General features: G+C 41.9%; 1 protein-coding gene across 2 annotated transcripts in view; it reads right to left on the bottom strand.

Moving 5' to 3' along the window:
• Window positions 1-7,387, bottom strand: part of LOC126198891 (transient receptor potential protein) — a 439,251-nt gene extending 431,864 nt beyond the window's left edge. Inside the window, exon 1 of one of the 2 annotated variants that reach the window (XM_049935507.1) lies at window positions 7,350-7,387. The gene's annotated coding sequence lies outside the window, so the exon portion shown is untranslated. The remainder of the gene's footprint in view (window positions 1-7,349) is intronic. The other variant, XM_049935506.1, reaches the window with a different exon arrangement.
• Between the last annotated feature and the right edge of the window lie 6,976 nt (window positions 7,388-14,363).

Here is a 14,363-nt window from a genome sequence, read left to right as displayed (position 1 = left end):
ATATAATCTGGTACTACTGTAGTAGGCGTGGGCTTTGTGTCTATCTTGGCCACAATAATGCGTTCACTATGCTGTTTGTAGTAGCTTACCCGCACTCCTATTTTTTTATTCATTATTAAACCTACTCCTGCATTACCCCTATTTGATTTTGTATTTATAACCCTGTATTCACCTGACCAAAAGTCTTGTTCCTCCTGCCACAACTTAACTAATTCCCACTATATCTAACTTTAAACTATCCATTTTCCTTTTTAATTTTTCTAACCTACCTGTCCGATTAAGGGATCTGACATTCCACGCTCCGATCCGTAGAACGCCAGTTTTCTTTCCCCGCCAGGAGGACCGAATGGGGGACTATTTTACCTCCGGAATATTTTACCCAAGAGGACGCCATTATCATTTAATCATACAGTAAAGCTGCATGCCCTCGGGAAAAATTACGGCTGTAGTTTCCCCTTGCTTTCAGCCGTTCGCAGTACCAGAACAGCAAGGCCATTTTGGTTAGTGTTAACAAGGCCAGATCAGTCAATCATCCTGACTGTTGCCCCTGCAACTATTGAAAAGGCTGCTGCCCCTCTTCAGGAACCACACGTTTGTCTGGCCTCTCAACAGATACCTCTCCGTTGTGGTTGCTCCTACGGTACGGCTATCTGTATCGTTGAGGCACGCAATGTGTAATGAAATGTGTAATGAAACAGGAAATATAGTGACACGTCTTAGTTTAGTATATTAATACAAAGAACTTTAACTGTGAATGTATGATGTGCTGATTGCCACATATTTGAAGTGATTACGTAGACAATTGTGAATGGCACTCATTGTTTAGTTTAAGCCGCGAACTAACGATTTACGGTGCAATCGGCTTTATTTTCGTTTGTAGTGCAGATGGATGTACTGTGAAAAGTGCCACGCGGCGATCGTAAACAATAAATCTGAAAAGTGAGGCTAAAATGTGTAACAAACATTATGACGGCAGGTTGCACCACCCGTTTGTGGGAAGATGGCGTTTTATTTTCGTCGCTGTGTGCAGATACAGTGGCTGGAATTAATTCTGGAAACACCGAGCGTACCTGTCACACAACTGGCGATCACAATCTAGACCTGTAAGGTAACACCAGTCCTGGGACTACACGATCATGGATCGTGGACTAACGGCGGACACGTCGACGACTCGCCGGCAGCGTCAACAAAGTGGGAACCGTTTAACGAACATTAACTAAGAGACACCGTGAACTATATTGTTCTAATCAGTGATGCAAAAGCTCAATATGCATAAGGAAGAGTTACATTTCATGGTGATTAATTCTAAGTAATTGTTAACTGTCTGTTGCAATGCTGTTTTGACTTCTTTTGAATAATACCGTTCAGAGTAATAATCAAGATCTGGTTTCATCCATTAACTTATTTATTTCCATAATCATAATAATTTTGCAAAGTCATTGACTTACGATGTAGCCACATCATTGCTAAAAATTGCTATCGATACTAATAATATCAAAGTTAAACAGTTTTATTCCCTTACATTTGCTTTTAAATGCCAGTGGCACTTTGTTTATTTATTTTGTAAGAATTTACCTGCGTTTACACATTTGGTTGTTTCGCATTTGATCTCATGAGAATTATTGTGTTTAATTATCCTCCGTTTACATTAGTAGGAAGAAACACGTCACGAGTTGTTCAGTTTGTTTAGGAGAATATTTTATCAGTGGCAATTTGATTTGGGGTAGCGCGTGATCATTTGTATTGTTACAGTGATTGGATAATTACTTGCATCTGTGAATGTAATGTTCAATCAGATTGAAGGAAAGTAAACTATTCCTGGTTCCAGTTAACTTAAAATTTCCGTGCGCGGTAAATTTAGAGGAGACGGATCAGATTATTGTCAGTCCGAGTTCTAGCCTAGTGACGTTCGAGAGGTCTGTTATGGATGATACAGTTACGTTTTGTCATACCCTGTGATTCGCCACAGCTCAGAGATGGCGACAGGTGGGGTTGTGGTATCTCTCAGCCCTGTTGGGTTCAAGAGGTGCGTGCTACATGTGTGCCAGTTCTTGGCACTTCGCAGTGATGAGATGAGACAGGTGGAACAGGTATAATCGCCTATATTCGCCCAACGCGATCCACGCGGGAGAGGAAAGTTACCTGAATAGTCTAGCTGACGCGAATGGGAGAACAAGACAAAGTAGTGCCACAGCGGTCGGTGCTGCGGTTGATAACCGATATAAATGATCTTCGAACGACGTCAAAGGACAGTTCAAAAGCGGTAATGTTTTCTGACTGCACAAGGATTCTAGTCAACAGTCCAAACTTGACGCTATCAGACACCACAGCTCAGAGGAAAGCTAAACAGGCCTGCAAGTGATTCACAGTTGACAGTTTAAGTCTTAACCTCACAGCGGCTCTTATAATACAGTTACAAACCGGCAATAAGGCCCTTTAAGCACAAGAAGTAGACATTAATGGCCATACACGAATGAAGCACAATGTGTAAAATTCATTTAGGCCCAGCTGGGCAACAAATTAGAACAGCGTCAAAACTTGGACAACCTAGTCAAGAATTTAGTTGATGCTCTCAACTGTTGACCTAAAGAAAATATTGTTGGTTTTTTCTCCGTATTTTCGCATCCTGTTGTATTTTGTAATCACCTTATGTAGAAGGGCAATTAAAGTAAATAAAGTGTTTGTTCAACACAAGCGAGAAGTAAGAACATTGTGCTAAGTAAGTAACTGTACATCTTGAAGAAGCCTCACTTCCCAATGCATTTACTCCTCAATGGTTTTTATTGCTCATAATGAGAATCAGTCTCAACCGAACTGTCACAATTCAGGACATGAAGATAATTTTCATGTAAGCTTCGCATCTTATGCAGGTTCAGAGTGGAGTTGTGTGCTACAGATAAAGTTCCTAGTTGTGGTCGTAATCGGTCAAATTGGGCTCGGCTGACCACCGTATCTTTCTCTGGATGTGGTATGATGGGGCGTGTGCTCAGCACAGCACTCTCCAGGTCATTGTCAGCTTTCTTGACCTTGGACGCACCACTATTTTTTTTTTTATGTTCCACTCATTGACTTTCAGGACGTGCTCATTCAGCCATCTTAATATAGGGGAATGTCAATTATGAGGATAAGAACAGAAGGACACCACAACACCCAGACACCCAGTGGAGAAATTTTCTGACTCGACTGGGAATCTAACACGGTCCCCTTAGCTTGGCAATCTGACACGACGACCGCACAGTCACTGTAACGGACAAACCCCAACTTTTCGGACGAGTGACTCCTCACCTGGAAACATGAGGCTGAGTGCGTCCTCTACCATTCCTCTGCTCCCAACTAGGAGAGTTTCTTGGCAGTATCGGGAATCAAACTTGGGTCTTACACGTGGCAGTCAGCTGAGCCGACCACTCACGTGTGGGGACCGGCAGCTATGTGCTGTGATGGTAAGATATTCAATTAGTTCCTGTCTAAAATAAAGCTGTGGGAATGTCCACCAGTTCAGACTAAAAGTAAAAACATTGCCACTTTTTCTACAAATCAACTATATATCTCGCTTTAGGGATTGGAAGGCGCTTTTAACTACACGGCAATTAGCAACGTTCATTCTCTATCCGTATGACAAGTAATAGTGCAGTGAAGTGTGTTGTACCTAGAGAATAGCTTACCTATGAAAACATAATGTTTCATGGCTGGTTTCTCAATCTAGTGATCGATTTTAGAATCACATGAAGGAGCACACACTAAAGACATGTCATAAATAGTTTCTAGTATTTTCTACTGTTTTTGTTGTTGAGAGAAATGAGTCTTCTTTTATACGGCGTTTGCGTATCTTAAGAGTTCTAAATATATTGCAGATGTTTTGTGTATATTGTTAATTGTTCTGTATAAATTTCTGTGCATTTTTAAATCTATTAACTGAACTTGTGGACAGTTAAGCCATATTTTGTTAGTCTTGCACCATCTTGTACCTTGAAACAGAAGATGTCTTTACCAAGAAACATGTGATTTTTGTTACTGAACTGAGTTATGTATTGACAATTTTCTTTGTGATTAAAATGGAAATTTTTGTTGGTTGGCGGTAGGTTCTATTTCAAAAAGTTTTTAGCTTATAATTGGTTTTTGATAATTATTCTTCGTAATTTGATTCACATACTGATTGTTGGTATCTAATAGCATAATAATGTAACGAATAGACTGCGAAATACTGTACTGACACGATTTTCTCGACTGCAACAGTTTAAAATCTTAAAAAAAGTTTTTCCTACGTACATGACCGTGTTTTACCCTGGAACAGTTTTTCACTTTTGGAAAAACCTTACTTTCCAGAGTAATTTTTGTGATTTCCGAAGTATACTGTAACACACATAAAGTGATTGTAACAATTTCTAAGCAGAATAAGAAAATATGTTAAACTTCTATTACACAGTTATTTGAAAAGCACCATTACAATCAAATATATATTGAGCTACTAATAAATAGTAAACCGTAGCCATATAGTAAAACTGGGCAGAAAATGTTTATTTTTTCAAAACAGCAACCACCTTACTAATTTACTCGATTAAATTTAGGCGGCATAAGTGTGAATAGAATTAAGTTGTAAAGCTGTAGTTTCTTGTTAATACGGTGAAAGATGTCCTTCTTGATGAGATCTACGGAAGATGATGAATGAATAAATTAATAAATGAACCCTGCACCTACAATATAAGTATTACGATTGGAAGTCACAGGCCAAACAAGCAACAAGAGTGAAGAAATTATCAGAAAGCAACATCAATCGTCCTGAAATTTATTCGTAGCGCTCAGAACATCCTCTATGGAGATGCGAGCTAAAACGTGCCAGACGGGTGAACAGGAACACACACTGAATTACAAAACATTTTCTAAGTGAACCTTAACACCATGGATGAAATTTCGATGGCTGTTCACAGATGTTTTCTGAGTATCTTGGATTATGGAGCTCATGTTCTGCAACAGCTCGTTATAAATTACATTTCCTTTGATTTCTTACCCTCTCTACCTGTGTATCTCTATTGCATCGAAAGTATCTGTGGAAATGTAGACGGTATGCGCTATACGTCACGTTTCTAAGGAAATTTGTTCCAGTCACTCATGGTACTTGTTGTCGAGCTGAACCCTCAGAGACGGCAACCATATCAAAGTACGTTTGCATCTATTGATAGTCGCCCAGATCCTTCCGTAAGAGAATGGAAGGCATACCAGAACAGTCGGGCTGAATTACATGCGAATTCTGGCAATGATTACAGTTGTAAATTATCGCAAGCTTCCGTACATTATCGTAAGCAAGCGAAGACTACGGCTGTTTTCCTTATAGCTTCGGTCATTTAAGATCGTAACTGCGTTACATGTAAGTCACGTATGTTGCATACCCATTGGGTGTTACCTCAATTCGAACGCCTTGTTTGTGTATGCGATCAGTGTCTTACTCGGTGCCCCCAGAAATTTGAAGCGATGAATCGTTTGAAAAAATATGGATGTATAAAAGGCCACCTAACCTACGGAACATTTTTGTTCTACTCAGTTACCCTCCTGTCTGTTATTTTAAAATAAGCAGTATTTATAGCAAAATTGAAATTGTGATTGTTTAATTTAGGTTTCCTTCGAAATTTTTTTTTATGGCGTGAAACAGAGGGATGTTGCAGTACGAAAAAAAGTGAAGTTATCATATAGCGCTAGAAAACGCACTTTCCTGAAAAAAAAAAGGATAAAATTTAAAAAAAGGGGCGCCTCAATACATCGTCCATGTTATATAAAACATGTTTCTGTTGTTGCTAAGCAACGTCTGCACTTGTTAGTTATAACTCTTGCCTTCGATCATGATGAACTACTTTGTATTGCGTACAAAATAATAACGATATTTAGATTTTTTGTGTTTGTGCATGTAAACTGTGCTTGCATCAAAAGTAATTGTTTTGATTACGTAGAAACGTAGAAGTAATGCGAGAAGCTAACTTTTTTCACATATAAAGTGCAATTTGTAATTTGTAAGCCTATAAAACGCACAACGGACTGATACCGAACGATCAGCGGTTCATATTATTCGCAAAACAAACAAACAAAAAAGTGAAGTAGTCGGCGCCCAGTTCCTCCCTCTCATTTTCATTTGTATTTCCTTCCCTATAAATGTTACCAATACCAACGGTAATTCTATGATTTACTAAGGCATTTAGGTACTGTACCAAAACTACCGAACCGTAATTTTGGCAGAACGCAACTCTGGCAATGACGCCACCAGTAGCTGGCCCATTCCGCGAGCTCTGAACACAAGACAATTAACTGTTTTGAGAATCTGACACACTCAATAACTGTACCCGACTCATGATTACTTTTACATGCTTCTTTCGCTGTTGTGATGGTATTTTCACAGAAACAGAGGTGATTGGGGTAGGAAACATAGTACTGACTGATCTGCGTACACACTCCACAAGCCACGGTTCGATGCACAATCGAGGGCACCTCTTGTAGCACAGCTAGTCAGTCGGTTTACTTTTCGACTGGTAAATGGAGCAAAGGGAAAACGACTGTCTGTACGCGTCCGACTGAATTGTAATCTGTCCCACTGCGCGGTTCTAATGCGAGGCATTTACTGGTGAAAAATGAGTCGTTCTGAATTGTGTCGCAAATGCTGGTACTTTAAAATTTCTCAATAGTGTTTCGTAAAAAACAACTTTCTTTTACCTCCACGGATTCCCGTTTGAAAGCATCGAGCAATATTCAAATGTTGATCGAAGTTTCCGATGACAAATGTAGAAACGAGGTTCTAAGCTGTTTCGATGTCTTCCTTTAACTCGACCTGGCGGAGATCCTAGACGCTCGATTAGTACTCAATAATGGGTCGCGCAGGTGTTCTGTAGGCGGTCTTCGTTACAGATGAGATACACCCCTAAGGTTCTCCCGAGAAAGCAAAATCTACCGTTCGCCTTCCCTACAGCCGACCTTACCTGCTCGTTCTGTTTCATGGAGACGGTGACATAATTCAGTTATTGTTCTGTAGATGAGCATTCCAGCACCACAAGTACCTTATACCGAAATGGAAAATCTCCCTCGACAGCAGAATTTTGTCGGTGGAAACTGGGGTCCACCTCGTATAAAAGAGTGGAAAACCTCGCGTCAGTAAACGAAATCAAGAGCTGCGGTGTGGCACCTGGATGCGTCGGAACGAGACGTGAGTACGTTGTACGGATAAGCAGAGCCTGGTAGCTACGGCAGCTGTCACAGATTCAGACAAGTCAGAGATAGCAGAGACAGACAGACAGGTAGCGAGTAGCGGGCAGCGGGTAGCGGGTAGTGAGTAGCGAGTAGCGGGTAGCGAGTAGCGGGTAGCGGGTACTCACCCGAGGCGCGCCCTGCGGCCACTGACGGCTGCCGCGAGCGGCCTCGGTTCGCCCCCGGCCGAAGCTTTAATCGCGTTAAGCGCCCTGGCCGGCTTCAGGGCCAGTCTTGCGTAACCGCCACACCACTCCACTCCACTCCACAACCAACACCTGTCCGCGCCGACAATTTGCGAAATTCTCCGTTCTTGGTGTCATCGTCTGCACCGGTGTGTTATGCCACTTCCTAATCCTGTTTCCAAGGAGTGAGGAATGTTACCCTGTACTCCCCACATCTACTTCTGCATTCCACAAGCAACCTGACTTATTGTGTCATGTGGAAACAGGTAGTGATCCAACCAAAAATTATAGCCCCATATACCCACCTCCCGCTCCCCCTCAAAAAAGTGCAGGGTTATTCAGCTGCCCCCTATCCACGGGTTTTATGCAACCCATTGCACCTTCCAAAACCACGCACGATATTTTCATATTCTCTTGATTACTAGATGCAAACTGTTAGTCCTATAGAAAAAATGAACAGGATCTTTCTATAGAAAATTTAAGGTACAGACATTTCGTACTGTTATACATTTTCGATAGCGGTCGTATTTTTCGAATTATTCAAGCTAATTGTACAAAAGTGAACATCAAAGGCGTTTTCCTTGGATGATTGGAAAACTGTGATCTCCGTCGAACGTATCCTACTAAAATATTTAACCATATTAAATTTCCTAGAAAAAGGTCCTGTTCAGTCCATTCAATTTCGGGCATGCAGCCATGCAAATAAAATTTCTTCCACTGATATTTCGGCCATGTATTGTCCGACCATCCTCGGAGTAACTCTCAAGACTGACGATAAGGCGCCAGGGAAGTCGTCATGGTGTCATCGCCGCCGAACATACATCGATAAGCGAATCGAATGTAGGTGCACCTTCGCCAAAGGCGGCGAGTGTTTAACCGTATCTCTTTGCTGCCGATTAGCGTCTGTAACTCGCAGGCGCGTAGCGCTACGCGTGCTTGGAACCTTGTGAATAGTCGAGAATGGTACAGAAAATGGTTGCGATGTGTGCCAGAGCCCTTATGATCTATTAACTACACTGGGAAAAGATGAAAATGCACAAGCACTGTTACGATCCTCTATAGGACATGGTTTACACGTAGTGAGCAAGAGAAATTGAAAATCTTGCGCTTGGCTAAGTCATTGCAGTTTGTCTAAAACCCGCAGGGAGAAGCTGCTTAATCTGCTTGTATACACCAGTTTCATAATTTCCCAACTGAATTTCAGAGCATGTAGTATAAGGAAAATTAAGAGTCTCTAAAATGACAAGGAATCATATAAATGACAATCTATGTAAGGATGTAGGGGCTTATCTCTAGGTGTAAGATAGATACTGCCTACCGGAAGATTAAAGAGACTTTTGGAGAGAAGAGAACCACTTCTATGAATGTCAAGAGCTCAGATGGAAACCCAGTTCTAAGCATAGAAGGGAAAGCATAAAAGTGGAAGGAGTATATAGAGGGTCTATACAAGGGCGATGTACTGGGGGACAATATTATGGAAATGGAAGAGGATGTAGATGAAGATGAAACGGGAGATACGATACTGCGTGAAGTTTGACAGACACTGAAAGACCTGAGTCGAAACAAGGCCCCGGGAGTAGACAACATTCCATTAGAACTACTGACGGCATTGAGAGAGGCAGTCCTGACAAAACTCTACCATCTGGTGAGCAAAATGTATGAGACAGGCGAAATACCCTCAGACTTCAAGAAGAATATAGTAATTCCAATCTCAAAGAAAGCAGGTGTTGACAGATGTGAAAATTACCGAACTATCAGTTTAATAAGTCACAGCTGCAAAATACTAACGCGAATTCTTTACAGACGAATGGAAAAACTGATAGAAGCCGACCTCGGGGAAGATCAGTTTGGATTCCGTACAAATGTTTGAACGCGTGAGGCAATACTGACTCTACGACTTATCTTAGAAGAAAGATTAAGGAAAGGCAGACCTACGTTTCTAGCATTTGTAGACTTAGAGAAAGCTTTTGACAATGTTGACTGGAATACTCTCTTTCAAATCCTGAAGGTGGCAGGGATAAAATACAGGGAGCGGAAGGCTATGTACAATTTGCACAGAAACCAGATCACAGTTATAAGAGTCGAGGGGCATAAAAGGGAAGCAATGGTTGGGAAGGGTGTGAGACAGGGCTATAGCGTGTCCCCGATGTTATTCAATCTGTATATTGACCAAGCAGTGAAGGAAACAAAAGAAAAATTCGGAGTAGGTGTTAAAGTCCATGGAGAAGAAATAAAAACTTTGAGGTTCGTCGATGACATTGTAATTCTATCAGAGACAGCAAAGGACTTGGAAGAGCAGTTGAACGGAATGGACAGTGTCTTGAAAGGAGGATATAAGATGAACATCAACAAAAGCAAAAAGAAGATAATGAAATGCAGACGAATTAAGTCGGGTGATGCTGAGGGAATTAGATTAGATAATGCGACACGTAAAGTAGTAAAGGAGTTTTGCTATTTTGGGAGCAAAATAACTGATGATGGTCGAAGTAGAGAGGGTATAAAATGTAGACTATCAATGGCAAGGAAAGCGTTTCTGAAGAAGAGAAATTTGTTAACATCGAGTATTAAGTGTCAGGAAGTCGTTAGTGAAAGTATTTGTATGGAGTGTAGCCATGTGTGGATGTGAAACATGGACGATAAATAGTTTGGACAAGAAGAGAATAGAAGCTTTCGAAATGTGGTGCTACAGAAGAATGCTGAAGATTAGATGGGTAGATCACATAACTAATGATGAGGTGTTGAATAGAATTTGGGAGAAGAGGAGTTTGTGGCACAACTTCACTAAAAGATGAGACCGGTTGGTAGGACATGTTCTGAGGCATCAAGGGATCACAAATTTAGCATTGGAGGGCAGCGTGGAGGGTAAAAATCGTAGAGGGAAACCAAGAGATGAATACACTAAGCAGATTCAGAAGGATGTAGGTTGCAGTAGGTACTGGTAGATGAAGAAGCTTGCACAGGATAGCGTAGCATGGAGAGCTGCATCAAACCAGTCTCATGACTGAAGACCACAACAAACAAGCAATGTTTAACACAAGAAACCTTTGTGTTGCTTGCGTGATGCGCTACCCACTACCGGAGCAGAGAGCACTTCTGTAAGCCCAGGAAAGAGTGCCGAGCCACCGGTCGACTGTGTTCGCTGTCAACATCAAGCCCTACCTGACTAGCAAGTCCATAAGTAGAACCGACGAACTGAACTGAAAAAAAACCAACATTCACCTTATTTACTAGCGGCATAGTCTTAATTTGTGAACCTGTTCGTAGTCGTTGTAGTAAGTGAAACACTGATAAAGGTGAGTGTATAATTAGATTTTATGTTTTAGGTTATGACGTTGTCGCAGCTGTGAGATTTTTTTGGTATTATAATTTTTAAAATAAATTGCCGACACTTGTACTTCTCAAAATTTGCACGAACATCTCAAGTTTGCAGATGTTTGCTTTTCAAATGCTACATTTCTCTGATTTGTAAATTCCTGGACATCATGCTAATGCGATGTACAAAGTACTGACGTAAACAAATTATTATCATATTAAGATATTCAAGATATCATATTACGATATTTCATGCAGTTTATTGTAATTTTTATTAAAACCTGGGGTATCTGTAGCTTGTTAATGGTGGTGGCGGTGGGGAGTTATATTTCGAGGGGAAGTGGAGAAAGAGCCTGCCCGCTCTCCTCCCCTAGAACCGAACACTGGATCCGCGCCTCTGAGGACAGCACGTCCTTCCAATCCGTTCCTCTTCCGATTGCGAGGGTTACGAGAGATTAACGAATGACTGTTAACAAGCGTTCGTTTGAGCTGAAAGGTTTTTATTTTTGCCTTCATGGTGTTTCTAGGGATTAGTGTCATGTTATAATCACATTCAGGTCCAAATTTGAAACGACTTCAATGGAGTACGACACGCAGCACTGAAGCACGTTATTTACGGATAACAATATACAGACAGGGCTGCTACCTGGACGGACGCACGCGTCGAATGTTCAAGAACTTGCAAGCATTACAAACATACAAAGTTTCAAGAACCGTCTAGGAATATTTATTGGTGATGGGACTTGAACTGGCGACCACAGCACACCAACCAGCGACTCTAACTGGTACTTCGCAAGACTGCATGCAGCACAGCTCGTGGCAGTATGTGTAGGAGGAAGACGTTTGTTTTGATCTGTTAGGTAGTCTGAAATCTCCCTCCTATTACTCTTGCTAAACAGATAAACCTACCTCCATTTTTTTATATTCCTCTTTACTTCCATATTCAGGGATGCTGCAACGGCCTTATGATTCCCTGTTCTGCGCTTACAGAGTCGAAAAGTTAGGGTCTGTTTGTTATCAGTAGGTTCGAGATGTTATCTCCACGAGTCGGTTCTCTGTTTAATTGCTCGAGGTAATTTTCGGATAGTGCACTCAGTATAATGTCACTCGATGCTCTGTCCATCCCACCCGTCCTAAACATCTGGGTGTCCCAGTCTATATCTGGTAAATTGAAATCTCCACCTAAGACTATAACATGCTGAGAAAATTTATGTGAAATGTATTCCAAATTTTCTCTCAGTTGTTCTGCCACTAACGCTGCTGAGTCGGGAGGTCGGTAAAAGGAGCCAATTATTAACCCAGCTCGGTTGTTGAGTGTAACCTCCACCCATAATAATTCACAGGAACTATCCACTTCTACTTCACTACAGGATAAATTACTACTAACAGCGACAAACACTCCACCACCGGTTGCATGCAATCTATCCTTTCTAAACACCGTCTGCCCCTTTGTAAAAATTTCGGCAGAATTTATCTCTGGCTTCAGCCAGCTTTCCGTACCTATAACGATTTCAGCTTCGGTGCTTTCTATCAGCGCTTGAAGTTCCGGTACTTTACCAACGCAGCTTCGACAGTTTACAATTACAATACCGATTTCTGCTTGGTCCCCGCATGTCCTGACTTTGCCCCGCACCCTTTGAGGCTGTTGCCCTTCCTGTACTTGCCGAGCCCATCTAACCTAAAAAAGCCGCCCAGTTCACGCCACACAACCCCTGCTACCCTTGTAGCCGCCTGCTGTGTGTAGTGGACTCCTACCCAGCGGAACCCGAAACCCCACCACCCTATGGTGCAAGTCGAGAAATCTGCAGCCCACGTGGTCGCAGAACCGTCTCAGCATCTGATACAGACCCTCCCCTTGGCTCTGTACCAAAGGCTCGCAGTCAGTCCTGTCGACGATGCTGCAGATGGTGAGCTCTGCTTCATGTTGATTGACCCACCTACGATCGTGATATAGTGACTTGGGATGTGCAATTTACATTTTATAATAAATGTTCGTCCATGAATCACCAAAGTTTATTTTTACCATTCCTTACCTCAACCCATAATAAAGGAACCCTTAGAGTATCACTTTGTTGTCCGTCTGTCTGCCCATCTGTAAAGACCTCTTTTTCTCAGGAATGGATAGAGTCATCAAGATGTTGTATCGAATGCATGGGTTTACGGTCCCTTGGCGGTGCAAAACATTTAAGCTTCTACCTTAATTCAGTCAAAATTTACGACCGTTTGTCACATATTTTGATACAAACTGAAACATCAAAACTTACAGATGAACTGCCTGCATACGTAAGTTTGTACGGAACCCTCAGAGCTCGACTCCTACTCGCACCTGTCTGGTTTTTTGTTTATTATGACCTGGTTCGGATGTCTTTGGACACCATCGTAAGCCGGCCGAGGTGGCCTAGCGGTTCTAGACGCTACAGTCTAGAACCGCGCGACCGCTACTGTCGCAGGTTCGAATCCTGTCTCGGGCATGGATGTGTGTGATGTCCGTAAGTTGGTTAGGTTTAAGAAGTTCTACGTTCTAGAGGACTTATGACCTCAGAAGTTGAGTCCCACAGTGTTCAGAGCCATTTGAACCATTTGAACACCATCGTCGGATATAGTGGCTAGTGTCTGATGTACATTGAAACTAACCACACATGTTACATGGGCCACAAGATCTGATGACTGTTTCCAAAGAGAACCGAAATTGGTCATAGTAAATGGTTCAAATGGCTCTGAGCACTATGGGACTTAACATCTGAGGTCATCAGTCCCCTAGAACTTAGAACTACTTAAACTTACTAACGTAAGGACATCACACACAGCCATGCCCGAGGCAGGATCCGAACCTGCGACAGTGGCAGTCGCGCGGTTCCGGATTGAAGCGCCTAGAACCGCTCGGCCACTGCGGCCGGCCATAGCAAATGAAAAGATCCCTTAAACGAACACATTATTGTGCAGAAATTATTGGACCACTGGTTAAATCACTTTTATTTTTGTTTTCAGCACCACTAAACGTTTCAATGGTCATACCATCATCATCAGGTGGTTGAAGATACATTTACACTGTTGAATTTGCTCGTGACGTACGCATGTGTTGTCTATTGGCTGTGTGGCAGGGAGATCAGGTGTCGTCCTGCAGTGGTAGATGAAGCTTTAGCGCTAGTTACAGCAGTGAAAGGCTTTTCTACGTGTACGAGTATTTGCGAGTTTTACTTACTGCTTATCTGGGCGCGCTTTTGTTATTATGACGGTGACAATATATTACGGTATATACTAACAAACAGAAGAGCTGTATAGTGTTTGCAAGTATGCAGTTCACTTCGGGTTGACCTGCAGTGATCACAAAATACCACATTCAGAATTAACAATAAAAATAATAATGAAGAAAAACTAATTACTGCAGGGATATACGTCCTCAGAATCGTAACAATAAATCATATCCGTTGTAGCTTCTGCCAGTATAATTGGGTAAGCATCACCACGACTCCTTCGAGCTCACTAAACTAAACAGAGATGACAAGCGCCACTCTTTATTGGGTCTTCTCTAATTCCTGTGTCATTTCTAACTCGTGTGGGTCCCAGATTGAGGAGTCGTATTGAAGCATCGCTCAACCGAGGATTCAGTAACCTATCTGCTTCGTGAATGATCTACACTTTTGC

Source organism: Schistocerca nitens, chromosome 8 (assembly GCF_023898315.1).
Source record: "Schistocerca nitens isolate TAMUIC-IGC-003100 chromosome 8, iqSchNite1.1, whole genome shotgun sequence".
In the NCBI taxonomy this organism is placed as follows: Eukaryota; Metazoa; Arthropoda; class Insecta; order Orthoptera; family Acrididae; genus Schistocerca; species Schistocerca nitens.
Note: the sequence above shows the minus strand (reverse complement) of the source record. Positions and strands in the feature narration are given on the sequence as shown.